Here is a 27,116-nt window from a genome sequence, read left to right on the forward strand (position 1 = left end):
GACAGGAAGAAGGTGTGGGCTTTTTACATTGATGCCTCAGGTTTTAGCTTTTCTATTTTTCAGATTCTGTGCTGCTTTAGTGTGTGGGTCTGGGTTTCATATTATGGGATGGTGAGCTCTCTTCACAGAGCAGGAAGACAAAACAATTCCTGCTCCAGCTGGGGACCAAGGACAACTGATCCAAATCTCAGCCCAAGAGCACAAACAACGTGGGCTGTAGAGAGAAAAACAAGGATGGGACTGCATGGGCTGAAGCTGTAACTGGACAATGAACTCCAATATGAAAATGGTCCAGAACTTATAAAAATGAGAGATCTCGTTACTGGTCGTGCATTTTGTGACCATTTAGGTTCATCTTGGGTGCAGCCCTGGCTGGGCTCTGGTGCTGCCCAAGTGGATCCATTGAAGCCTTTTAATAAATCCCTGCTTTATTCTGTAACTCTGTCCAGCCTCTGCTCTAGGTCAGCCTTCTAAAGGCATGAACACGGGTTGTCCTCCTCAATGAAAGTCTGAAAAGGTGGAACATCTGAGAATTCTGTCACTGTGGGAGGCTTGTCTGAGTTTTGGGAGTAGGGAGTGACCTGAGTGCTTTTCCCTGGCCCTCACCACCTCCCCAGGTAGCCCAGAATCCCAGAACAGCTGGGGCTGGAAGGGACCTCTGGAGATGGTCCAGACTGACCCCCCCACCAGGGCAGGGTCACCCAGAGCAGGTGACACAGAGCCACATCCAGGTGGGGTTTGGATGAATCTGGAGATGCCACGACTCCCTGGGCAGCTGTTCAGTGCTCAGCCACCCTCCATGGAGAGAAGCTCATCCTCGTGCTGAGGTGCAACTTCTTGTGTTTTATTTATAACCTTACACCTCATTCTGTTGCTGGGCACCACTGAAAAGAGTCTGGCACCATCCCCTGACACTCCTTGGAGATATTTACGTGTATTGATGGGATCCTTTCTCAATCTTCTCTTCTCTAGACTAAACAGTTCCCTCAGTGCACTTTAGATTTATTTCTTGAGAAATGCAGGCTAAACCCAAGCAGCAGGAAGTGGATAAAATAATGAATTACCAATTTCCAAACGACTAAAGAAATGTCTGTTATGAGACAACCATTTTGACACATCAGGGGAGCAATATTTAGTGGCTCTGTTAAGTGCCTGTGTCTTTCCTGGGTACGGCACTGCTTTGGGAAATGGAGACAAGCTTTATTTCCTGCTTTGCCACATGGCTCCTGACAAACCACATCCCCTCCTCCTGCCAGTGCTCCCACTTTTTGTTTGTGTCCCACAGTCTTCACAAAAGAAACTTTCTCCTAGTGCTTGGTTGTGCAGAATTCATCACCGTAGGATTTTGATTTTGGCAGGAAAATCTTTTTAAAGCGTAATGTAGTACTAGTAATAACAAGAAATAATACGGAATACATCACTCCCCAGGACTAGAATAAGAGGTTACTACAAATTCACTGCATTCAGTTATGCATGTCCTTTGCAAATTGACAGAATACAAATAACATTTTCCCTGCACTCCCTGACCTATTTTCTAATCTGCTTCTGCTTTCAGAAAAGACATAATAACTGTCTTATTTTTACTCACCTTTCTGACCTTGATTCATCTGTGCTATTCCTTTTGTCCTCATCAAATCAGCTTTAGCATTGAGAGTGACTCTTTAAAGAGAGAACTTATCCTGCATGTGTTACTTTTTCATTCCAGGCTCTGTGTGTGCGTGTCTTCATCACCTTATTTACTATAACAATTAATTACTTTGTTTTTGTCAGCTGACAGCAGAAATTTCCATGTCAGTGTTCATAGGACTGATATCCTTTAAAGCCTCTCTTAATTTTCACTATGGCTCTTAATGGTCACCAGGCTACTCAGCTCTGTGTTGGAAGATCATTTACTCTGATGAACACTTCATTATTTCCCAGCACCATCCTAAAAATTCCATGTCAGTTTATTCTAAAATTTAACCCATGATCCAGGAATGTCCATAGAATGCCCAGGGCATTATGGGGGGTGAAATGCCATGAGATGATTCCTAGGATTGGCACCAATGATAAGAGTTGGACTGTTTTTGTGCCATGGGAGGATGAATATTTTATTTCAGTATTCAAATCCTGAGTTTTACATTCTGGAAAATACTGCTGTCTTCTTGGCTTTCTGTCCCACAATTTGTTGGGATTTTTTTTCTTTGGTTTGGGGTATTTTTGTTTGTTTGTTTTTATGGTTTTTTTTTAATTTAAATATTTTAAGATTTGCTCAATGAAAATAAACAAAAACCTGGAATGATGCCCCAGCGTGACCTTAATGTAAAAGACTGAGGAGAGACAAGAGTTAATACTTATACTTGTGGCATTCTGAGCAGGCTGGGCATATTTTAAAACAATTTTTATGTGGCTGTCACAGTTTTAAAGGGATTCCTAACTCACACCCATCTTTTGAAACATCAGCTAAGAGAGCAAGTGGACCTAGTGCAGGATTTTCACTATTTGAAGTGAAATGTTTAGGTACAGGAGTTGTGGATTGAAAACACTGGGGAGTAACCGAGAGATTTCCCAGTTGTCAAAGCAGAGTTGAGAAAAATTGAAGAAATATCACCAGACACCTGCCCCATCACATGTGATGCCATATATCACACTTAGGTGAGGCACTTTAATGCAGGGGACACTTGAAATTATTTCTGTGAGCAAAAATTTCAGGGTTTTGGTGCTGGCTTGCCTCTCTCTCCTCAGTCTTTATTAGACCCGCTGCTGCCCATGTTATCTTCAAGTGGGAAGTTAAATGGGACTAATGCATAATCCATGAAACCTCTGCACACCATTTCAGAAGGTAGGGCCATCCTAAAGTTCATGCTAAGTAGACTGCTCCATTCAGCAACAAAGTGACACAAAGCACCCACTATTCATTCAATAGAACACTCAAGACAGGGGGCAAAAGTGCTCCAGAAAAGCAGGTTTTGCTGCAAGCAGCTATAGACACATTTTCCATTTCATCTTTCACCCAAACCTTTATCACCAGGGCGAGTACTATTCAGCTGTTATAGGAGATTGGCTCTCTCCTGATAATGTTTTTTCAGCCTGTTTGCTGATGTCAAGAACACTGAGCTGCTGTATCTCTATTGCACCTTTACAGAGGTGAAAAAGAATAAAGGCTTGGAGTCAGCCCTTTCTGATAAAAAAAAAAAACCAACCCAAAACATACACATTTAAAGAATCTTTTATTTCAAAGTGAACTGTGCTATATTAGTCATTGTAGATTCATCAACTCAGCTCTTCACTTATTTAAAGGGGGATTTTTATTTGACTTGTTTCTGCTAAATCAAGTAAAGGCAAGAATTTACAAAAGGCTCAGGGTTTCAGGGACTTTTTGCTTCTAGACTGATAGTGGTTATCATCACCGGGGAATAGAAGCTGCATCAAAGTAGAATTAAAAGAAATCATCTGACATGTCACTATGTGCATCCAATCATCCAAAAACTTAGGGGTTGTGAGTGGTTCTGGCAAAACCAGTATTGTAAGCTCTGCCTTCAAACAACCCATAAAACAAGGAGGAGTCAGCTTTGGTCCTTTGGAATGTTTTATTCCACAGCAGCCTCTTCCCACTGCTCAAATGGACAGGGATACCCTTTCTCCATGGCAGAGGGAAGTGGGAGCTGTGCCAGCACTCTCATTCTCCAGGTTTATATCAGCCTCAGGCAGCACCAGTTGCTTTGCTGGAATAGTTATTGCCTTTCTCTGGTTCTGCCCTGAGCCTTCCATGTCCTCTTAAAATGGAACAACAGCCATGAAAGAATTCCCCTTTCAACAGCAGAAGTCAAGAAGGATAGTTCTGGAAAAGGAGTCATCAAGGCAGCTGGATGGACACCTTTTTTTTTTTTTTTTTTTTAAATTTCCCATTTACTCCTTTAAAAACAAATCTGGGTGAGACCCAGACCTTGAGCTGCCTTTCCTGTCCCTATTGCCTCCACCCTGGGTCAGCAGAGCTGGAAAATCCCCTTCCCTCCTTATCCCCTCCCTCAGCATCCCTCTGCTTTCTTCTCTCTTCAGTTCATCCTACTGGGTAAAAGCACCATGATACAAAGAATTTTTTTTTTTAATTAAAAAAAAATTATAAAATTGCTATATATATTTAATATTGCTATAGATACATTGTAGATGTAGATGTAGATGTAGATGTAAATGTAGATGTAGATGTAGATGTAGATGTAGATGTAGATGTAAATGTAGATGTAGATGTAGATGTAGATGTAAATGTAGATGTAGATGTAGATGTAAATGTAGATGTAGATGTAGATGTAGACGTAGACGTAGACGTAGACGTAGACGTAGATGTAGACGTAGATGTAGATGTAGATGTAGATGTATAAGCATCAAGAAAATTTTGCTCTGGTTTTAACTCGTTAGAAAAGCCGGTTCGGTTCCTAATGGACAGGTGTCCGGGCACAAAACCCCGGCTGCCAGTCGGCCCTAATTAGCAGGTTCATCAGCGGAGAGGGGAGAAGGAGCGCTGGGAGCAGCCCGGCCGGCTCCGCGCTGGAGGTGAGCCCTGCAGGTCAAGGCTGGGGGCAGCTCCGCCCGGGCTCTGCCTGCCCCTGAATAGAGGACTCCAGTCCCGCCATTGTCAATCTGGCACCTTTCAAAAGCACTAAATTCACTTAATTAACAGGCAGGGGGAAAAAAAAATAAATAGCCTTCCCTAGCAACTCCTGCATCAAATGGCACTTATGTTACCTTATATTCTGAGCACCTAACCCTATTAGCATGGCATTGTGTGCTCCTCTTGGAGTGCCTTTATGGACACACCAATCTTAACATGCACACTAATGTAATACGGGGAGATTTAGCAGCATTTTCAATTAAGTTGACATTACCAAGTAGAATTTATGGCTTAAAAAAAAAGAATTCTGTTATACACCCTCAATTTCACAGAAGAGTTTTCCCCTCCCCCCCTCCATATTAATATTTCTTTATTTTTCCGTGCAATTAAATCACTTTCTCCATTTAATTTCATGCTTTCCCTGGTAATTTTGTGTGTTTTTTTCCTTCTTCTTTTTACTTCCTTTTTTCTTTTTTTTTTCCCTGTTGCCACAAGGCAACACTTTGCATTGCTGTGTTCTCATGAGGGATCAGTTTATTGTCTGCTGGGTCTACAACACAGCACAAAAACATATGCTTCATTTTCCTTCCAAAGAGATGCAGGATATACTAATTTGTACAACAACACAATATGGAGACAGTAATTACCCATTTTTGCCCTGTTCTGAGTGTGATTATTCACAGTTGTGTAATTCTTAGGGCTACAAGCACGAAGGAGTCTGCACTCCACAAATTTGTTTTAACAGTAGATAAGTGGAGTTTTCCTGGTATAAAACTCAGATTTCTCAGAACTCTCTTAATAGAGTCTCTTAATGCTGTTGTAAATACCTGTATTTATTCCAGTAGGTAATGTTTGTGCTAATGTGTTTACTCTCCAGGTTGGAGTAGATGATTATGCTCTAAATTAGCTATCAGTGAATAACCAAGTTATACTTGGCAACTTCGATTTTTTTTTCCTTTGGTCCTATAATATCCTTTTGCATCTCCATTTTTCTTCTCCTTCCTAGAGCTCTCCCTGTTCTATGTCTTTCTCTGTAGATGAAAATCTGGAAAGGACATTCCCAGCTCTGAAAGTTTTAGGTGAAAACTATTCTGAATATAAAAAGTATTATCAGGTGCTTTCTGAGCAATGGCAGCTGTGAGAGGTTTTCCCTCAAGAAAACAAGGTTATCTTCCAGATATCTGATGGATGATCTTAAAGACGACAGGGCAGTGCTTTTCTTGGTGGAACTGCTTGCTTTTGTGGCCAAAAAAGCAACTCATTTTTTGCATTACCCTTATTAATAAGGCTTTAAGTTGATGTTCAGAGTGGGCACTACCTCACAGTAGCTAATACACATCAGATAAAATCACAATCAATATAAAATACAATGATTTTACTGTATTATAAACCTAAGTATGGCAGCATTGACCCTCAGTGAGTCAACCTGGGGACTGACTGGACCTAATTAGCTCCTGATCTTTTTCTCTTTTATTAACTGTCTTTCTTTTTATTTTCCCCCCTTTGTATTTTTTTTTCCCGTGTGTTTTTTTTTCCTTTGTGCTAAAACATCCCTTTGCATCTCCATTTCTCTTCTCCTTCCTAGAGCTCTCCCTGTTCTGTGTCTCTTCCTGCGGATGAAAATCTGGAAAGGACATTCCCAGCTCTGAAAGTTTTAGGTGAAAAGCATTCGGAATATAAAAACTCCTCCAGATGGTGCAGGACTGACCCGTTCAGGGTCACACCCAGGTCCCCACTCCTGCCTTATCGGTTGTGCCGGCTCTGTTATCCTCCATCGCAGCATTTCCATGGGGAGGGATGGGCAGTGAGCCCAGAGCCTTCCCCAGGAGTGCCCAGCCCTGCCAGCACAGGGGAGGCATGCATGCCCTGGGGCAGGAGCGCATTTCCTGCTCACAGCCCTCCAGGCACAGCAGGCTGCCAAAGTCAATCCTTCTCTGCTAAGATCGGTCTTTTTTCAACAAGCCCTTTTTACCTTATCTGCGGCTTCTCAGAGACTTTTCCTCTCAATGCTCCTCTTCTCTGTTATTCATTGTCCATTCAAAGTTGACCTGGTCCAAACCTCCACTCTTACTTCCAGTTGCCTTTGGCATCCCTCTGTTTTCTTCTCTCTTCAGTTCATCATACTGGGTAAAAGCACCATGATTTAAAAAATAATAATAATAAAATATATATAAAGTATATAAATAAAAATTTTATATATATATAATTTTGCTCTGGTTAAAAATAACCATATTCCTTAAGGTACTGGAGTGATATATTTGACTGAACACTATATAATATATATAGAATAAAAAATAAAACATATATAACAAAATACATATTGAATAATATAATATAATAAAATAATATATTATATAATAATATATAATATAATATAATATAATATAATATAATATAATATAATATTATATTATATTATATTATATTATATTATATATTATATATTATATATTATATAAAGTATACCATATAATACATTATATTATATATATTATATTAATATATTATATTATATTATATTATATTATATTATATTATATCATATTATATTATATTATACTTATATAATATCATATTCTATTGTATCATATCACATCATATCATATCATATCATATCAATCATCGACATATTATTTATTATATGTAATATTATACATACTTTATTTCTATAATAAAATATTAAAATATTATATATATACATATAGTGTTCAGTCAAAAATGTCACTCCGGTACCTTAAAGAATACGATTTTTTTTAACCAGAGCAAAATTCACTGAGCACCTGATGGAATGTCAACAAAAGTCTCAAAATATGTAATTAGGCAAAGAATAAGGAAGAAAAAAAAAAGATAAAGCACTTTGATGAGATGTATGGAGGAAAATTAATGAATAAATCCAAGCAAAGTGGGTAGAGATGAAATTTTATGTCCAAGAGCTGGGCTGAAAGTGTGCTGGTAGAAAAACTGGGGTAGATATTTCCAAACACATCCCCCACTGCCTAAGGAGCTGTAAAAAACCAAGACATGAGGTACAACTGCATCGGAGATATTCTGTAGCTCTTGTTTTAGGCTATTTTCTAATTTGTGTTTCTATGAGACCGAGAGCAATCTGAACTCAATACCATCAATTATTTTAAGCACTTCAATTTTGGTTAATATTTTCCTTTGTTAATTTTGCACGTAATTTGTGTTTGCTATAACCCTGGGACTCAAAAGATAAATAATGTCATCATTAAACAACGATGCACAGATAATTCTTTTGTCCCTACACATGAAACTCATGTGACATGATTTTAGAAGATCGATCTCTTGGGCAAAACTGGATATTGTGAGAAAACTCTTCTAGGGAGGAGCAACGCAGGCCTGTTTTATCTTCAGTCTCTGCCAAGGCCAGGCTTCCCCAGTTCTCTCTTGGTCTGTTGTTATTGGACACAAAATGAGAAGTTTGGTAAGTTCAAAAGAGAAAAAGAGCTAGTTTTATTTAAACATCTGGTATTTATAGAATTCCACAGGTGACCGTGGATTGGAGGATGGAATTACCACCTCTGCAACCACACTGGTCCAAAGATCAATCCATCATTTCTCTCCACCCACAGAGAAATATGTAAACTATTCTATTTACACATGAAATTGTGGGGGAACTCTGACTCTCAAGTATGTAAACATTATCAGAAGGTTTAAGAAGTTTTGTGAGAACTTTATAACTTTCAAAAGAACTATAAAAGAAAACTCTTTTAAAAATAAGGACAACATTGGGCCATCCATTCCACCACTGCAACTTGGAGTAAATTTGGATAAAATTGGATATGTACCTGTTAAATCACATTTGTGCACTGCAGCTGCTGGAAACTGCTGCTCCTGATTTGTCTCCAGGAGAAGGATTAGCAGAACTCAACTTGTGCATGTGGCTTTCAAATGGGATTTTCTTTCGCTTTATGGCAGAGCACTAAGGGAATGCACTAACTGAATTTTATAACTCTGGGAATTATTAGAACTTTTCTTTAAAGCAGGAAATTCTAAGGGCAGCCAATAAAAGATTTTGGGAAGGGTCTGATCACCTGAAATTGCAAACAAGGTTGGTGCTGTAGATTCCCAAGAAATGAGATTTTTCTGCCTACTGTGGGCTTCTCCTGGGCTGAAATTGGATGCATTCTTTGATAAATGGGGCCCCAAGGAAGAAACACGTACACAGCTGTGATAAACCAGCTTATTTTTAAGTCAGATTTATGAATCTGAATCCAAACTGAAAACAAGGCCATGCGATGGGAACGAAGACGAATATTTAGCATGAAGTCAGAAATGGGTTTCTGAAAATAAGAGATTGTTAAAGTTATGGTGAACATGTACAAATTGCAAAATATCAGCAAGTCTTCTCTGCTGCAAACTGATCTAAAGCAGCTTTCCTGTTTCCCCAGCAACCTTGAGCAATGCTAGCTTGTTTCTTTGGAAGTAAATTAAATGTGACTTTCAAGTAGTTCATTATTTCAGTGGCCACAATGCCTTTTGGAAGCAAGGACTTTCGATAAATCATATTAGGATTTGCTGCACTTCTGAAGGGAGGCAGATAAAGGATTTCTGCAGAAATAGTTTTCAAATCTAGTACATTTTTTTAAAGAAATAACAAAAATTTTGTTTCTATTGATACAGGGAAAAAAAAGAAAAATAATAAAACGTATTTTCTGTGTGTAAAGAAAGGTTAAATATTGTTTGGTGCTGCAGGGAGATGTGTACAGCCCTCAGCTCCACCTGAGCTGTGGGGTGGAAATGCTGGAAATGCTGTCACAGAATGTCCACACTCAGCCCAGCCCCTCCAGTGCTCACGACTTGGCACCCTGAGAAATCTTCCAGCCTCTTCCATGATCCACCTTTGCGTGTATCCCACCCATGACATCTCCAGAGGGTCTGTAGGATACACAAAAATGGGTAGGGCAGGGTTTTTGTCCTGATTTTGGCTCGCTTTTGGTGGCAGTGCCAGAAGAACAGTGCACAGGAGGTGTGCAGGTGGAGCCACCCCTCCCTGGTGCCTCTACACCAGGGAGGCATCTTCCTCTTGGAGAAAAAGACAAAAACCTTCCAATTCAGTGACCACACATTTTTTTAGTCTGGGTTTCAGCCTGACACTGTGAGAATCTGTTGCTTTGCCTGCCCATGTGAGTTACCTCATGAATTTCCATCCGTTTGTACCTGCTTGAACACAAATCCTTTCAGGTTTGGTGGTGACTGAAGATGTTTTGATGAAGGCTGGTAGGAAGTCAGCAGAACTGCAAGTCAGTCCGTTCAGATTTAGTTTTATGTTGGGATGAAACCCTCTCAGCTTTGGTATTTTCCAGGCTGGGAGAAAAGCATTGAGCTTTGGTGCTTTATTTTAGTGGAACAGGATTAGGAAGGAGAGCGTTTTTGGGAGGTCAGTGTTTGTTGTTTCGTTGGTTTGGGTTTTTTTTCCCCTCAAAAATATGTGTTTGCTGGGAATGGTTTATGGTAAATATTTTTTTTTAATGAAAGCAAAAATCTATCATAGAAAAAAAAAAAGTTTGGTTGTTTTTTTTTTTTTTTACCAACAGAAGTCTGTGTAATAAGAAACCCATTTTTCACTTAAAAGCAGTGTCAAGGAAGTGAGATAATTGTCAAAGCAATGTGGACCATAGCTGGTCCTGGCTGAGCTGATCACATCACACAAGTTATTTCAGTGCATAATATTGCATTCAAAGTCCATTCAAAAGGACTTTGAACGGAAGGAACCACAGCAGAGAATGGAGGAGCCATTAACCATGACATGGAATATCACATCTCCCATCACCATAATTCACTACTTTTTTGAGAAGTTTACTGGGCTGAAGTCTTGTTCTGTGTGGTCAGAAGAGCTGCTTTAGTAAGAACCATGATCAGCAGTTTATTTTCCAAAGTGTCTTCCAAAGAAGACATCAATTTGTAAAATCAGAGAGTGCCTCACATGTATGGATTTAGTCAAGAAATTTCAGAGTTATTAACATGACACTTTCTTTCCATAATAACTTACTTCTCCTTCAGAAATAATTTTTTTTTAATATTGAGAAATGCTAACAAGAAAATAAAAAAAGAGTAAATAGCACATCTCAAAATCATCAGAACATTTGACTTGCAAATTTTGTATTTTTCAGATTATTGATGTAGGAATATTTACAAATGTCAGTGTTTCCATCTCATTTAGGAAAAAAATGTAGAAATTGAATGAAAAATGAGAGTAATGCCATTCCCCTCTTGAAAACCTTGACCTAAAGATTCTCTGATTGTCTGATAAAGGTCAGCCATCCCTTCAGGTGTGGGAACAATTCTTCTCCCCAAGAAAGCCACTGCAGCACATCTGGACCTGAGGTGCCTGAGCTTTGTGCCTGAGCTTTGCCTTGCTTGCACACATTTGGGGCTGCGATCGGTGGGGGTAAATCTCTGACGCATGGCAGCTGAAATTGTCATGGGATCATGGAATGGTTTGGGTTGGAGGGGACCTCAAAGATCCCCCAGTCCCTGCCTGGTGGGCAGGGCCACCTTCCAGCAGAAGGACGTGGTGCCTTCACTGGTAAACCCAGCCCTGGGCTCAGTCCCTGGCCCAAATGCCAGCCGTGGGTCTGTCCTGCTGCCACCCTCACCCAGAGCCCCCAGGCCTGGCTCAGTGTCCCCCAGTGTGAATATTTCTTTCCTGGTGTTCTCATAAGTCATTGCTTGTGGCATCTCCCATCCTTATCTCTGCTGGTGCAGCCCCCTCATGAATATTCTGCCCATATGGAGGACTTTGCTCTATCATTGCCCATTAACAAGGGGGATAATCACTCATCCACTTATCAGGAAGTCAGGGAAGGCCTTTCCTTGAGCCCTCAGTGCTGAGAACCATGGGACACCAAGGAGGTGAAATGTGCCTGACATTATCACCGTCACTTTTATTTTTTTCCCGTGTAATTACTGTATTATAATAAAGTTGATCTCAGATAAAGAAACGGGGTATTAAAGTCTGTTTGGCCTAAAGGAGCACATTAGTGACTCTTTTACCTTTTTTTAGTGGTGGGACAAAATGCATTTTGGGGCTGATTACATACAAATGAGCATTCTGTCACCAAACCCTCCAGGAGGTCACCAATGCGCACAGAAATGGTGTTTCAGTACACAATTGCTCCAAGGAGAAGTTGCTCCAGTAAATGCAAAAGGGGAGAGGAAGGTGGGGGAATCATCATTCCTAGCAGCAGCAACACTGAGTTTCAGGTTCAGGCTGAAAAGTCTTCACCTGCAGAGAATTTAAACCTTTAATGAGATTAATGAACTTTACCTGCCTTTTCTCAACTGCTGCATCAGAACTGAGGCAAGCTTTGAAAAGCCAATGCAATAAGGGCATTCTTGTACATTAATAGAACTCAGTATTTTTCCAGAAGTGACTCATCCTGTGCAATTGCAATAAATGTAACTCAAACCTAGCTCTGCTGCAGTGCTGGCAAGGTCCAGAACAGCCAGGAGAAGAGCAGCTGAGCCAGTGAAACCAGCTGGCTGCTTCCACTCAGGCTTTTAACACAAAATCAACTTTTCTTTAAATTCCATTGCTCATCTCAAAAAATCCCCAAAACACCAAACAAAAACTCAAAAAAAAAACCCCAACAACAGCAACAACCCCCCCAACAAACAAATAAAAAAAGCAAACAAACAAACAAACAAAAAAACCAAAAAAATCCCCCCAATAATAGTCAGCTGCACAAACATCATTATTGCTGTAGCTTTTCCTGCTGGATATTTGGGGAAGGGCCATCCAAAAAATGAGAAACAAACTGTTTCTGACACAATGCAGTATCCTTTAGCTAAAATGGGAAATACTTCTTGCTCTGGAACCTACAGTTTGCAGTTGCTCACTCTGGGGCCTTTCCAAGTTATCCTGTTTTGTATCTGCATGAAAAGTTTCAGTCTTGTACCTGTATTTCAATTTTATTTTCTTGCAAGTGATTATTTGGGCAGAAACTCATGTTTTGATATACAAAATTTTATTTCACTGTGCAATATTTCTCTATTTTGTAGGCTTTAAGAACTGTCACAGGATTTTATTTCTTATTTGTCTCTTATAACTAACATCTTTCAGCTCAATTTAGGAAATAATAGGCTGCTGATTTCTTGAGTCACCTGATGCAGTTGTCCACTGCTCAGTGTTGTTGCTTTCTTTAAGAGCATTTTGCAGGGCACAGAGGTGACACCTAATTACTGATACACAGCTCCTGCCAGCAGCAATTTTCAGCGTGTAAAATCTGTTCATAATTGAGGGAGAGAAATATGTGAGGTATTGTTAAAGTCATACTTGAGCAGGAAAGCTTTCAGGAGGAACAGAGTGAAAAAAATGGACATGATTCCTGGTAAATATGATGTTCTGTCTTAAGGATCAGTGGGATATGGGAACTCAGGTGCCATGATACCAGAAACAGCACTGAATTTAAAGTCTGAGAAAATGACAGTGTGAGGCCAATGAGAAAAGACAGAGACAGTCTGAAGTTGCCCAAGTTGACTTCTAGGTCCTTTCCAACTCGAAATATTCTGTGATTCTGTGATTTTATGAGTGCTTAACTTGTAGTAACATAGGACAATATCCGTATTTATTGACCCCACCTCTAGACGTAAAGAAGCCTCATCTGAGAGAGATTACATTTTTTTACAGGTTATCTTCATCTGCAGAAGAAAATTAGAAATATCAATTAGGTGACTATGAAGTGGATAAGACTGCAGACTGGAAAAACAAACACACTTGGCCACCCAATTCCATTTAATGCCATTATGAATAATAACTTTCCCAAGCAATACCACTGTAATAGCAAGCAAAAAACCCCCACAAGTTCACTTGGCCCTGCATGTCTTACAAGACGTCCACAACAGCACTACCATCATCCAAGGTGACACACAGGAGCTGCACTGATTTCCTTTCAGATTGCCTCTTTCCCGCATTTTTGTCCTTTTTTAAATGTAATATTCAGGGTTAAACTACATCTCCCATGGAGCAGTGCAGGCTCCTCCCTGCCTTCCCGAGGGGTGCAGGACAGCAGTCACAGCAGGGACTTTTGCAGTCCATCTTTTGTCAGTGTTTGGAATTTGTCTCACAGACTCTTTTGGGGGTTGGAAATGTATTTTTCAAATTCCCCTCTCTTCTATGGATTTTCTGTAGCATGTCTGAGGCAGCTACACATGAACACCTGTTAAATTAGGTGAGCTGGGCAAGGAAACAAAATTTTACGTGGCTAATTAACTCTGCCTTGAATGTTAATGCTGAGACTGTTGGGGTGTTTTGTGGGAAGATGGGCTGGGAAGCATAATGAAAAAATGGATTAAAGGCATTTTGTGTGCTGGGAGTTGTTTAGGAACTCTCCTTCCCTGTGAATTATAGTCAAATACGTTCTTGCCACGTGTTGGAAACGGCGCAGCTTCACACAGTCAAGGAAAATTCTGATGCCAAGACAGTCCCAGACATTTGGGCAGCTGGAAAAGTTTAGAAATCCTTATTCCTGCAGTTTTATGCCTCATAATCATCTCTAGAAAACAAGAAAAGGAAATAAAGGTGTTAGTAATGTAATAATTTCTTGAGAACCCCTTTAATTATTTCCATGAGCCCTTTCTGCAGCACCAACTCCTGCATTGCTGTTTAGTGTTCCTTGGAGCGTTTATGTAAATAATCCAAGTCAGGGGTGGGGTTTTGCTTTTGCTTTGGTTTTTATTCCTTTTGTGCTTCTGATGGAGACCTTTTGTCTCTGACTTTCCAACCTGCAAGCTGAGGAATACATCCAGCATTGTCCTGCTCTTCATGCCTCAGCACACATATTCACCCTCTGGAGCTGGCATTAACTTTGGGGACAGTTCCACTTTTTGAAGCCAAAAGTCAGTGGGACTGTACTCATAAGTATTCCATGGAAGCAAGACAATCTGATGGAGTGGCCTTCAAATTCTACTTTTGAAATGCTGAAAGTTAAGAAATATAATTAAACTGCAAGTGCATTAACATTTATATAAAATATAAACCAAATGCTTATCCCGATTCACCAAACAAATTACAGTTTGAACATTATTAAAAAAAAATCCCAGCTACTTATCAACAGCACCATTTGAAATTATTGCCAGTAGTACAACTCTAAATGCATAAGATGCCTTAAATACAAACCCTGAACATTTACATACTGATTCCATGAGCAAAGCAAAAGGTATTTGCCAGTAACAGTACAGGACTCAGCATTTTTATTGTCTGAGTAATCCTGGTTCGCTCTGATATGAAAATTCAATTATTTTAGAACTGGTCGTCTCATTAAATTTTGACAAGGAGCACAAGCTCAGTACCAGCTCCAGCTCTAAGAGGCTGTGGGAGCCTGACAGCTCCACGGTGAATTTTAAAATGTAGTATTTTTACAGGACAAGATTATCTGACAATTTTATATTAAAAAAGAAAAAAATTAATCAAATACATTGTAATATCCAACACTGCTAACTTGGCCTTTTTGTAGATATTTTTATGAAAATTTATTATAAAAAATAAAAAAAAGGAGTCCACTGTTTATTGCATCTTTTCCCCCAAGCCCACCTCCATGTCTTATGCTAGGAAGAAAAAAGTGTCTTTATGTGAGCAGCAAGTATTTAACCACTCATTGTTGGCACTTTTTCCTTTCCTCAGTGGAAACGTGTGTTTGCAACCATTTTTATAAATATTATTTCCAGCAGCGGCAAATCTTTTATTTCACCCCCATATTTACCATCAGTGCTACCAAGGGATGTTTAGACAAAGGGGTTCTTGGTCAGAAAATGTCAGTTCACTGAAATGAGAACTTTTTGACAGGATCAGAGCACTTTGGAAATACTTTCAGTGGAAAAGGCTTCTCAGGTTTAAGGTGACTTTCCATGAGCACCAGACTGTTGGAATATTTTGATTTACAACCCAACCCTCTTGTAGCACTGCCCTTCCACCACCTGGACCATCACAACCTGACCATGAAGCTGGTGCTGGTTGTGTCATAAATTTCCTTTATCCAGCCCTGCTGAGGGTGTGAAACTTTTATAATCCACATAAATTAGATAACTGTGGATGGACAATGTGGAAAGAATCCAGCTGAGGATGAGATCTGGGAGAGTACAAAGAGCTCCGTGGCCTCCTGCCGTGCTTGGATCATCCTCTTGAGCTGTAGCAGACCTAGGTGTGTTTTAGTTCCTGTGGAAACAATATGGAATTAATTTGCAACCTAGAACAGCTCCAATAAAAAACAGGACTGCATTCCATCTCTTAAACTGCTTGGTCTAGATGGCAAAAGAGGTGTTCTCAGAGTAGGAGAACAAAGGCTTGGGTTAGATCTGCTATACCAAAGGTAAGAGCTTTGCCATGGGATTCACAGTTCTGGGATTGGGGGGTGGAGGAAAAAATTGAGGTTTGTTCCACCCCAACCCAGAATGCAAATCTGGGGCAATCCTGGAAACACTTTGTGGAACACAGAACATTATTTCCCTCTTCAGGTCTCACCAGTCCTTGTATCACTGAGGTCTGGGCATTTTCAAGTAACTTATTGCAGCTGTTGAGCAGTCAGTGAGCAGTGAGTGTACAAAACTTAGTTTGCTTCAAATTTGAGAAGCCACTGTAAGCAAACATTGATTTTTTTAAGCTTCTTCATGACTGATGCTTAAATATTACTTGAAGACACTCATTGAATTTTCAGACTGATATCTCATCAAGCCAATAAATTTTTAAAATTTGTGTTACATTATTTCTAACACTTTTTTCTTACTGTAAAAGAATTCAGTAAATCAGAAAGTCTGTATACTTATCACTGCAATATCCTTATCACTGCAAATTTAAGATAATTATATTAAGGAAAGAAATCACTAGATAGTTACAACAATTAGACTCAATTATCTTAAAGGTCTTTTCCAACCTAAACATTTCTATGATTGTATTGCAAGGTCCATTTAAGGTCTACCCCAGGATTTCTTGAGAACAGAGTGAATGTTCAAAGCCTAAATGTCAAATTTGGGTCAGCAAAAGAGGATTTATCTTAAGCATGTAAATATCAGCGACAGAGACTTTCTCCCTGTGACAATCTCTAGAGGGAAGTTATTCAAGGGGACCTTGTATGGCAAATAGAAGACAGGCTGGACTACCCCATCTATTGCTTAGGGCCAGGGACATTTGAAATACACACTTCCTAGGGGAAAAAAAAAGCAGTTTGAATTTTTTTTCTCCATATTTTAATTAACTTCTGTGAAGGTCACACATATCTCTATCTCTGCAATGCAGAGTGTGTCAGTCATTCTAAAAATCTGGATATTTAGCATTATCTTGCCATTATCATCCAAGTTTTTTTTTAATTCAAAATTCCACTTTAGTGATCAAATTAAAGAGATGACAAGCTCCCTATCCTTCCAAGCTAAGCATTTTATGTTTTATACTCAGATATACTCTGTGTGATATAAGATGAGACTTCATAATGGGATTCAGTGCAGTTGAGTGCTAAATTATAGCAGGCTTATATCACAGAACATTATAACAATGAGAGGAGAATTCATATCGTGGCTTTAGCAAGAGAAGAAAATTCAGACTTTGCAATTAAAGTAGTAACCTAAAACTTTAAAATAATTTAAACAGTTTCTGAATACATGTAATGTTCTGTACTTATCTGGAAGCAGGATTGGCAGCTGTTTGAAAGGACCCAAGTGAAATGTGGACAAGGTGTATGTTATGTCCTCAGAACACAGATCTGTCATTTCCTGCATTGTTCAGGGATACACTGGTATTGAATATCGCTTTCCCACAAATTCACAGGCTCCATGCAAGGCTGGAGAGAAAACCGGTGTAATGTTATCGTTAAATTGATGTTGCATACAACTTTATGATGGTCCTGACAACTGCAGTTTGTGAATTTGCCAAGAGCAGCCTAATAAGTGATTTTCAGAGATGAATGCTGAGCTGTGTGGTAAAATAATCCTCTCCTTCAGAGGGGCAGAACTGCAATTTTCTTGTAGACATAATTTACAGAAGTATTACTGACAATTTTAGAATTCCACTGGGTGAAACACTGGGAATTTCTCATCCTTTTAAGAAGAGGCAAATTGTAAACAGACAGTGTGTCTATAGCATCTGTGTAATAACACAGGAGGAACCTGACCCAGAAAACCAGTGGTGGAATCCTTTCCTTATTTAAATCTTCTTCCTGTTTGAAAGATGAGGTGCTCTGTGACTCACAGCTTTGGATAAGATGCAAAAAGAGCTCAGGTTCACATTCCCATTTCTTCTCACGTAGCTCTGGAGTACAGTCAATAATGCATTTAGAACCAGCATTTTCCTATGAGCACTGCTGCATAATAAGATCTTGCACAGCTATTTAGGAGATTTCCTGCCCTGATGAAACCCAGAAGTTTATGTAATTGTTTAGATTGCAAATCATAGTGAAAGTGATTCAGTCGAAGTCAAGAAGGAAGAAAGACATAAAAAGGTATAGCAAATTACACTGATATTTGATGTTTAGATTTCTTGTGGAAAGTTGTTTTATAATGTCATAGGAACGAGAGAAAAGGGTCCAATATAGATGTCATGTCTCTAGCTGGTTTACACCCAATCCTCTGGCACGTGAAAATGTTCACCAACATCAATGAACTGACTGAAAATCAATGCAAATAATTTCAATGAAAGAGCTGGAGGTGCCATGTGAGTTAGCCTCAAAGGCCTCTTCAAAGCAAAATGTCCTGTGCTTGATTGATTTCTTCCTGATATCAATGGAGGCATCAAACCTGTTTCTCTTTTAGCTTGGAAAATGTATTTCACAATGGGCTGGACAATTTACAGGGTTTGAATCTGGTAAGGGTCAGCTTTACAAATATGAGTGCAACTCTACCTGTTCTGTGTAAATTCCAACATCCAAGGACATGGATGAGTGTGGCAAGCTGCTGTGAGACACTTCCAGCTGCAGTGATGGAAGGACCAGGAGTTTTCCTTCCAGCTCTCCTGGCTTGAGTGGTTTGACCACTTCTGTTCACAGCTTCTGCTCCCAAGGTCAGAGAAAATCTGGTTTGTGGTGATGCCTCGTAATGGACCCCGACCCAAGTGGCTTCAGTTCCATTTCCACTCTGCTGTCTGAGGGTGACTTCTAGCCAAAGTCAGGATTGGCAAATACAACTAAAATGGGCAGTGGCTCCTAGGACTGTCCTAGAGGGGCCTCTAAACATGGAGATGGAAATGGAAATGGTAATGGAAGAAATGGAAATGGAAATGGTAATGAAAGTGGAAATGGAAATGGAAATGGAAATGGAAATGGAAATGGAAATGGAAATGGAAGTGGAAATGGAAGAAATGGAAATGGAAATGAAAGTGGAAATGGAAATGGAAATGGAAATGAAAGTGGAAATGGAAGTGGAAATAGAAGAAGTGAAAGTAGAAGTGGAAGTGGAAATGGAAATGGAAATGGAAATGGAAATGGAAATGGTTGCAGCCATTGTCCTTTGCAGCAGTGCAAAGGATCCTCAGTTGGTTTCAGTCCTTGCCTTTAGGGGAAATATTTTTAGGGGGACTCAGGTAACAGCCATTTAGGAGGATGTAATGAAGGCCACTCCTCCCTGCTCAGAATTCCTTCCCTGACACTCTGCTTGGAGTGATCTGCTGATCAATTCTTGCATTCACCACATCAGAGGCAAACCTGGTTTTGACAAAAATAAGTGTTCTCGGTGCCAAGCTTTAGACACACCTGGACTTCCAGATATTTACTGGGAGAGCAGCACACACAGAGCATAGACAAACCAAGCACTGTCCTTTCTTCAAGGAAGACTAAAAAATGTAGGTGATGTCTAAATTCGAGTCACATACCTAATAGGACTGAAAATAAGAGGGGGAAATGCACTGTGAAATGCAGTTACATTCCATGTCCTGAACTCAGGAGCAGAATTAGTGGATGATACAACAGGGTTTACAAACAAAAATCCTCCAATGCTAAATTACTTTACCAACATTAATCATAAACTGCTTGGTCTAGCTTGAAATAACCTGTTCTGTTTTTAAGAAATTAAAAATTAAAAAATTGGAGGGAGCAATACTGAATTTATGCTGCATGGGTGAAGCAGCACACCAAGGCAGAGCTGGAGAAATAACACAGTTCTGAGGAAGGGTAAAGTAGAAAGCTTTGCTGCCATATCTAAATTATCAAGAAATAAAATTGTTTAAACTCGTCTTTGGTGGTTTTACTGTGGTCTACACAAGGCTTTTCAGGTGTGCCAGTGGAAAAAATAAGATATGTTTGTGCTGATGCAGTTTTTCAGAGTTGGACAAAGTGGGATTTTCCTCTGTTGGCACTGAAATCTTAGGCAAAACAAACCAAATACAGGCAGTTGTTAAAATATGCCATTATCTGCCACGTGCAAGATCGCTGAAATGTTATGAACTCCTTCAAAGACTGGCTACAGTGCTCTGATATCTTTTTATTGAGGAAATTGGGAGTTCTGACACAGTAACAGGAACTATAAACAGTGGATTTTTCACCGTTTTAAAAAGTATTTCACAGGAATTATTTTTCTGATATAAGGACTGAAATGTGTGATCTCCTCAGTCTGGGCAGGTGGGTCTGGCAATTAATGGGAGGATCTTTCAGTGATTTTGCAAAGTCCTTAGTTTACATTAGTTGGTATGTGAACCACAAAAACATTTGTCTGTCTCAGTGCCAGTATTTCCGACTGCACCTAGACTTATATAGATGAAATTAAAAAATTATGGTTTATATTTTATTCTCCCTTTAAAACCGGCGGAATTTCAGCACAGTAAAGATCAGTTAATTGATGCATTCAGGGCAAAAAATGAGAATCACATATTTATTGTCCATTTTTAATGCTTTTTTTTTTCCATTTCTGAACCCCGACTCCAGGCCAGCCTCCTATCCAAGTTTTCCTTCATGCCTTATTGTCTATTCTGTTCAGCTATTTAAAAAATGTTGAATATCAACAATGGCTTTCACTAGTGTATTGTCAACTTTTGTATGAAGCAATCTTGGTTGAATGAGAAGATCCCAGAGCTTATAGTTCTATCTACTGTGCTGCACTGCCTTTCTGCTTGAATGTGTGTGACTGATAACAGGACAAATTTCTACCTTCGTTATTACATTTCAGCTACATAATTCATTTGCCAAAATCTTTTAGGAAATATCTTTATAGAACATTGCACAAGACATCAGGTAAGTGCTTGTAACGTAAAAATAAGTACAGATCCAGCAACTGCCTTGTCAAATTTTGTTTGTTAATTGTAAATCTGCTTCTGCCATGTTGTTTTTCATGATTTTGTGGGGAGCTGTGTGCTGTGGCACATCTCTAGCAGAACACCTTTGCTCACACAAAGGAATTTGTACTGGATCTGCACTGCTGTTAAAGTCTGAAGGCAATATTTAGAAATATCTTGTGGGGGGGAAATGTTGCAAATGTGTGCACAGCTTATGGATTTTTCAAACAGGTTTTGCTAATGTTATTGCCAATGTTCAAGCTTGTTCTGTCTAGAATTTGGGGTACTAACACTGCTTAAAGCTTTTTTATTTTTGAAACTGGTTCCTAGCCTTCACAGTCTGATATATTTTTATTTTGCGTAGAATATAATTGTAATTTAACTTATAAAAATCACTCACCAATGTGTCACCAATGTGATTTTCTGAACACTCTTGAGGAAATCCAAGGATTCCCCAGCGGTGCTCAGGTAATTCATTCATTTCAGTTAACAGGTGGCTGAACAGGTAAAACACAAGCAGCTGTTTTCCTTTCCTTCTCCACCTCTTTTGCTCACAGTTAATGTCACTTTGGAAGGAATTCATTTGAGAGGTCGTTTTTCTAAATTATTTGATTGCTACAGTGACATAAAGGGATCCTGCTGAACAGGACTTGATCCTGTTAAGTAAATGAAGCAGAATTTCCTTTGCAGTTTGTGTTTAGCTCAGGTTAGAAGAGCAGAATCCAGCTCATCCTCTTGTATATAAAAAAAATAATTAATGCCTTCATCATGTATCATATTTAATAGCATTTACTCAGATCTTTTTGATTTTTACACTAAAGAAAAGGAAAAGACAAACTCCCAAAGGCAGCAAATATCAGTAAGGGCTCCACCAGTTCTGACTCTGACCAGTCATGAACAAATTGATGCTCCTGAATTTGAGAAAAGCCCTTGAATATCTCCCTGCAGGGACTGTGCTGCAGCAGGGCTGGAGTTACGTCCCAAACCACCTAAAGCTTGGCTGGGGAGATCCCTGCTGGGTGGAATTTGTAGGTATAGAGCAGGGTCCTGTTTGACACCCTGTTATCAGTTTCCCATTAATTCATCTGCTTGTCCCTTTGTGCCAGAGCCCCGACTCCTTTCAGGGCTGCCTCTGCTTTGTCTGTGTCCTGTCTGCAGGCAGACAATCACCCTCCAGTACCTTGCACTCTCTGTTTGTGTGCCTCACCAAAAAAGCAGCAGCAGACGTATAAATCGCTCCTTATTTAGGGATATTTACTCAATTATATCCTTGTCAAACGCATGGAAGGTTTCTGTGTTTTGAAAAGTGCATTGCAAACAGCTTAAAAGGCAATTTATTTCAGTGGAAATTCAAACTTCAGGGGGAAAATTGCCATTCTTATACAGGTACTCTGCTACAAACAGTGGCAACAGATTATTTGGGGGCAGCACATTGATAATAAAGGTTTGCTTGCTATAGCTCATTGATACCTCATATATTTATAGTTTTACTAGTTTTGAAACATTGTACACATGTTAATTCATGCTGTTGTTACACTGATTACTGACAAAATAAGGGGATTTGGTGACAAATTTAATAACAAAATGTTATTTTTGCCTGAAAGAGTTAAGGGTTTTTGTGTAGGCAGCATTACACAGATGGCACAAGGATTCAGGCAGGGTAAAATGTAGGACTATTTTACATCATAAATTAGGAACTGATGTCATGCAGAGGGTACAGAGAAAAAGAAAAAAACTTTATTTGGTTTTGTCTTTTGAATTACTCAAAGAAAGCTTTCTTTAAAAACAAACAAAATTCCATTACTCTTTAAAAGCAGTCTTTCTTTATATTTCAGTCCTCATCTTTAATGAGAGGAGATTCACAACTGGAAAAGCCTGAGAGAAAAGTTTCATGAACCTCTGGAGGAAGATGGGGAAGTAGCAGCAAGCACAAAGGTACTTTGTGTTTTATATTTGGATATTTGTGCCCGGTGCAGCTGGGATGTTTTACACACCCAAAATAGAGCACATCCCATGTCCCCAGAAGTGCCCAGCTGATCAGCCAATTGTTATCTTTATTGCAAAATCATCTTTCTGGATTTAATTAAGATATTTTACCAGTTATTGAGTCAATACTTGAACATTTCCTTCGCCCTTTGGAATTGTTCACATATCCCCTGTGAAATACAGGTATTCGTTAGGTGTCATAGTGACAACTCTGGTTTAAAACCCCAGAACATCCTACCAATGATGATTGTGGTGAACTTCTCTGGTTTTAAGAATTTATTACTTTTCCACAGTGAAATAATTGGCTGTTCAGTGATCTTTTTATATCACTGGCCTCCTGAACTCATGGAGCTTTATCAAGAGGATAAAATGGGCGTTCCTTTGCAGAATCTGCTTTACTCTGTGCAATACAAACCATAGCAGGTTTCTAGTCTGGTTTTTTAATTTTTAAAAATCTTTTTGGTTGTATAGCAACAAGCTAATTCCCTTTCAAAAACAGAAGGCTCTCTGTGGAAATGGATGTTTAGGAGGCACACAGGTTTTAATGACAAATTGATTCTCCTGTTCACTTCACCCAGAACCCTCCATGTCAGCAGTGCTGGTTGTCCAGAGGATGCCCTGGAACATTTTCCTTGTTAGGCACTGTCCATGTGTGGCAGGGATGGTGTTTGAGCTGGCTGTGTGACACTTGCTGGCTGCTGATCTCAGGGAAGGGTGGCTCTGTCACAGCCACGAGGCTGCCTCTGGTTTTCAGAGCTCTCAGGTCAATATTTTGCATTTCAATAGCACTGTTCTGTAGGGTTGTCCCTCACAGGCATCAGGAAGGACTCATAATTATGAAGGAGTAAAGATGTTCCTTTTCATTTCACAAGAGTTGAAGTGTGAGGTTTGTTTGTCTGAGATCAGCCAGGCAGCCAGGGAGAAGAGGAAGATTTAAATCTTGTCAGTGGAGGTGGGGTGTCAGAACCCAGTCACAGAGTCCATCCCTGGAGTGCCACAAATGAAATTTTGGGGCTAGCATTGTTTCACATTTTACATTTTGTTTCAATGACCAGCATTCCCACTCCTGGAATAGAGAGGAAAATGCTCTTTACCCCTCAGAATTCCTTCACTGCCTCACTCCACATACAAATGCACATTTCTCACCTTTCCAATTCTCTTTCCCCCTGGATAATTTCACATATATTCTGTGACAGTTTTAAGCAGGAGATGATGCTTCAATCCTGCAATATTTCCCTCATCCTGAAAGATCAGGGAAGCACTTTGCCAGCCCAGCTGCTCCCGTCCCATTTTCTTTATCCATCCATAACCATGGAGCTGGCTCAGCCTCCTGCATGCAGAGGAATTTTTAGCTGTTTACTCCATCACTGTCCCTTCGTAGAGAGGAAGAGAAGAAGGGTTTGGAAATTTGTGGGGGTGTGTGGTGGACAATATACATCCAGAATTTTGGGTGTGCATCTGCCTTGTGCTGGAGAAGTCCAACTGCTTGGTAAGGCACAGAGCTTCACCGAGATTTGGACTGAGGTCAGGGCTGACCCCTCACACGCTGTGACAGTTCACACAAGTTGAAGATATGAGCCCAAACCTTTCTCTTTCTGGATTCTGCACACTCTGGGACACCCCAAGCACAGCCTTTGTGCCCCTGCCCAGGTGTCCTGCTCCCCAAAATGTCCTTCCCATGCAGCTGGTCAAGGTTACTGTTTTGCTCTTCTGACACATTATCAATTACCCTGCCAACAGACTGATACTGGACCTGTAGTTTTCTTATAAAATAAAAAACTGAGTTTAATTAAATCATCAGTAACTTAGACCTAATTATTTCAGACAGTATTTAATTAATGTTTCATGGACACCTAATGTAATTAGGGTTCCTTTAATAAGACCTTCTATGACATTAAAATATATGACCTTTATCTTTCTTATCATCCGTAGTCTGACAACTCAGATTTGTCATTTTCACTATAGGTATAGTTTGATTAAATAGAACAGAACATAAAATTAATCTGCCAAATTATACTTGTTTGTTTCTCTCTTTTTTTGCTACTTAAAGACTAATAAGTTAAGTCTTTTAATTAGCAGTGTCGGTACAAATGTTCATGCTGGCGTTTTACCTTTGTGTTTTTCCAGACTGTTTCTTTGGTATATCATTTTTTTATGACAAAAGTAGATAACAACCAGACTTTATTAATCATTGTGAAGGGTTCAATCTTTAAGATATGAAAAATAAGGAGCTATTCTTTACAGTGACAATGACTGGTAATTTTTTTAAAATTTAACACAATCTTGCAAAGCACTTCACTTTTCTGGTCACAAACTTTCCAAACATAAAACTGCAGTTTAAATATGAATGAACATAAGTGAGATTATTAGGTTGGCCTATACTTGTTTTCAGGAGCTACAGGTTCTCTCTTCTTCACTCTTTTTGGGGCCAGTTATCAAGATCCAGTGAAAGAGCATTTATCATATGCAAAATGTAGAGAAAGAGAGTGATTGAAGGGATTTTATAGCCTTCCTTGGAACAACGTTCAGCTGATCTTGTTTCCTCAATCACCACAGAGCTTTTCTATCTCACTTTAAACAGTAGAACTGCTTCAGTGCCTTCACTCCTGTTTAAGTTCCACTCAGTGAGTTAATTTGTATTTGGAAAGACAACACAAAGCTTGAAAAGTAGAAGTGAAGTACAGTGCACTTTTTGTTATTACACTAAAGAAGAAATTGAGGTGTGATCCTGTAGAACAGGGAAACAATTTCTGTTGTTTTCTGTTCTCCCACTCAATAAAAACGAGCAGGACAAAGGAAACTCCTGGCTCAGAAGCAGTGCAGATGCTGAGGTGGAATATCTTTGCTTTGCTCCCAGTGGAGAATGAGGAGAAGGGAGCAGTTCACTGACTCATGCTTTTATTCTCTTCATAAGGGTTCTAACACCTGAGATACTGTCATGAGAAAGAACATATGAAACAAATTGCTGAACACTCCAGAGCAGATTTCAGGCACAGTCTTTGATGAAGAAGGAAGTTTCCTCTACTCCCCTTCAGAAAGGAGCAGAAACTCATGGGATTTAAGCCTATGAAGAATCCCATTTAAGCCTCTGAAGATATTCCCACAGCTAAAATTAAGCATGAGCTGAAGGGTTTTGTTCCACAGGCTAGAACAGGCTTAGGGAACGAGCTGGTCTACAGAGGATTTGTTGATGTGATAAGGAAAAACGAGCAAGGAGTTGAAGTTGTGATCATTAAGGGTGGGAGAAGAGCAGCCCGAAGCAACAAAGTGCCAGGTAAACCCCAGCCCATTTGATTTATTCTAATATTCTGCCATAGTTATATCAAGCAGTTGGCAGTTTTTTCTGTGTGTAACCCAAAATTTACCCTGAGGATTTACAGCACAATCACCTGGGTGATACCAGCAACAGTGCACCTTCCTTTCTTCCTGTAACCCTGAGCCTTGTCCTGCTGACAGAACCAGGCACTGCTTCAGATCTCTTAAAGCTCCAGAGGTGACCTGGAACCTTCTCCCCTAAATCCTCCTCTCTGCAGAACTGTGGATTTCCAGCAGGCCTGTCACACTGTGAAATACATGATGCCCAAAAGAGGAAGAAAAGAAAAAAATCCAAACCAAAAACCCCTGTCATATATCAGAAAGAAACAGAAAAACTGCATCTGAAAAAATGACACCAGCATCTTATAAAAAATGACAGAAATCTTTGCCTGGAGTCCAAATCTTCTTTATTTTGCCATTAAAGCAACCACATCCAGCACACAGCAACCCCTGACTTCATATATTGGATAAAATTGTCATTTTAACTTAATAAGTCTTAATTAGTAGCTCTATGTTGTTTGCTGATTGCAGACTGTGATTAGTGTTGAGAATGCAGCCACTCATCAGCACCAGGGGTATTCAATTAAGATTTCAAGATGTAATTAAGGCAGTGCCCAAAATTCATCCCACTTGCACCAATTCCCAGTAGGGGAAGAGGATGTGAAGGGGTTAAGCCCAGGAAATTTATCACTGCACAAACAGGCAGCTGCACAATTCCAGTCCTAGTGCTGCCCTGAGTCTGTGCTGAGCAAAGGCTGCCACTGAAGAAAATGTAGGGAATAGGATTGTTTCACATTTTACATTTGGTTTCAATGACCTGATCATTGTCTCCTTGCAGATAGTTTGAGATATTTTACATCACACATCTTTATAGTCACCACAGTTAGATTTCATTAACAGGGTGAAAATTGAATTATGGCCAGCCTCTGTCTCAATGGAAAACACCTAATCTACCCATATTCAAGCAATATGGTTAATATAGAAAAATCTATGGGATAAAAGAATCTTGATCCAACCATG

This window comes from Anomalospiza imberbis, chromosome 14 (assembly GCF_031753505.1).
Source record: "Anomalospiza imberbis isolate Cuckoo-Finch-1a 21T00152 chromosome 14, ASM3175350v1, whole genome shotgun sequence".
Classification (NCBI taxonomy): domain Eukaryota; kingdom Metazoa; phylum Chordata; class Aves; order Passeriformes; family Viduidae; genus Anomalospiza; species Anomalospiza imberbis.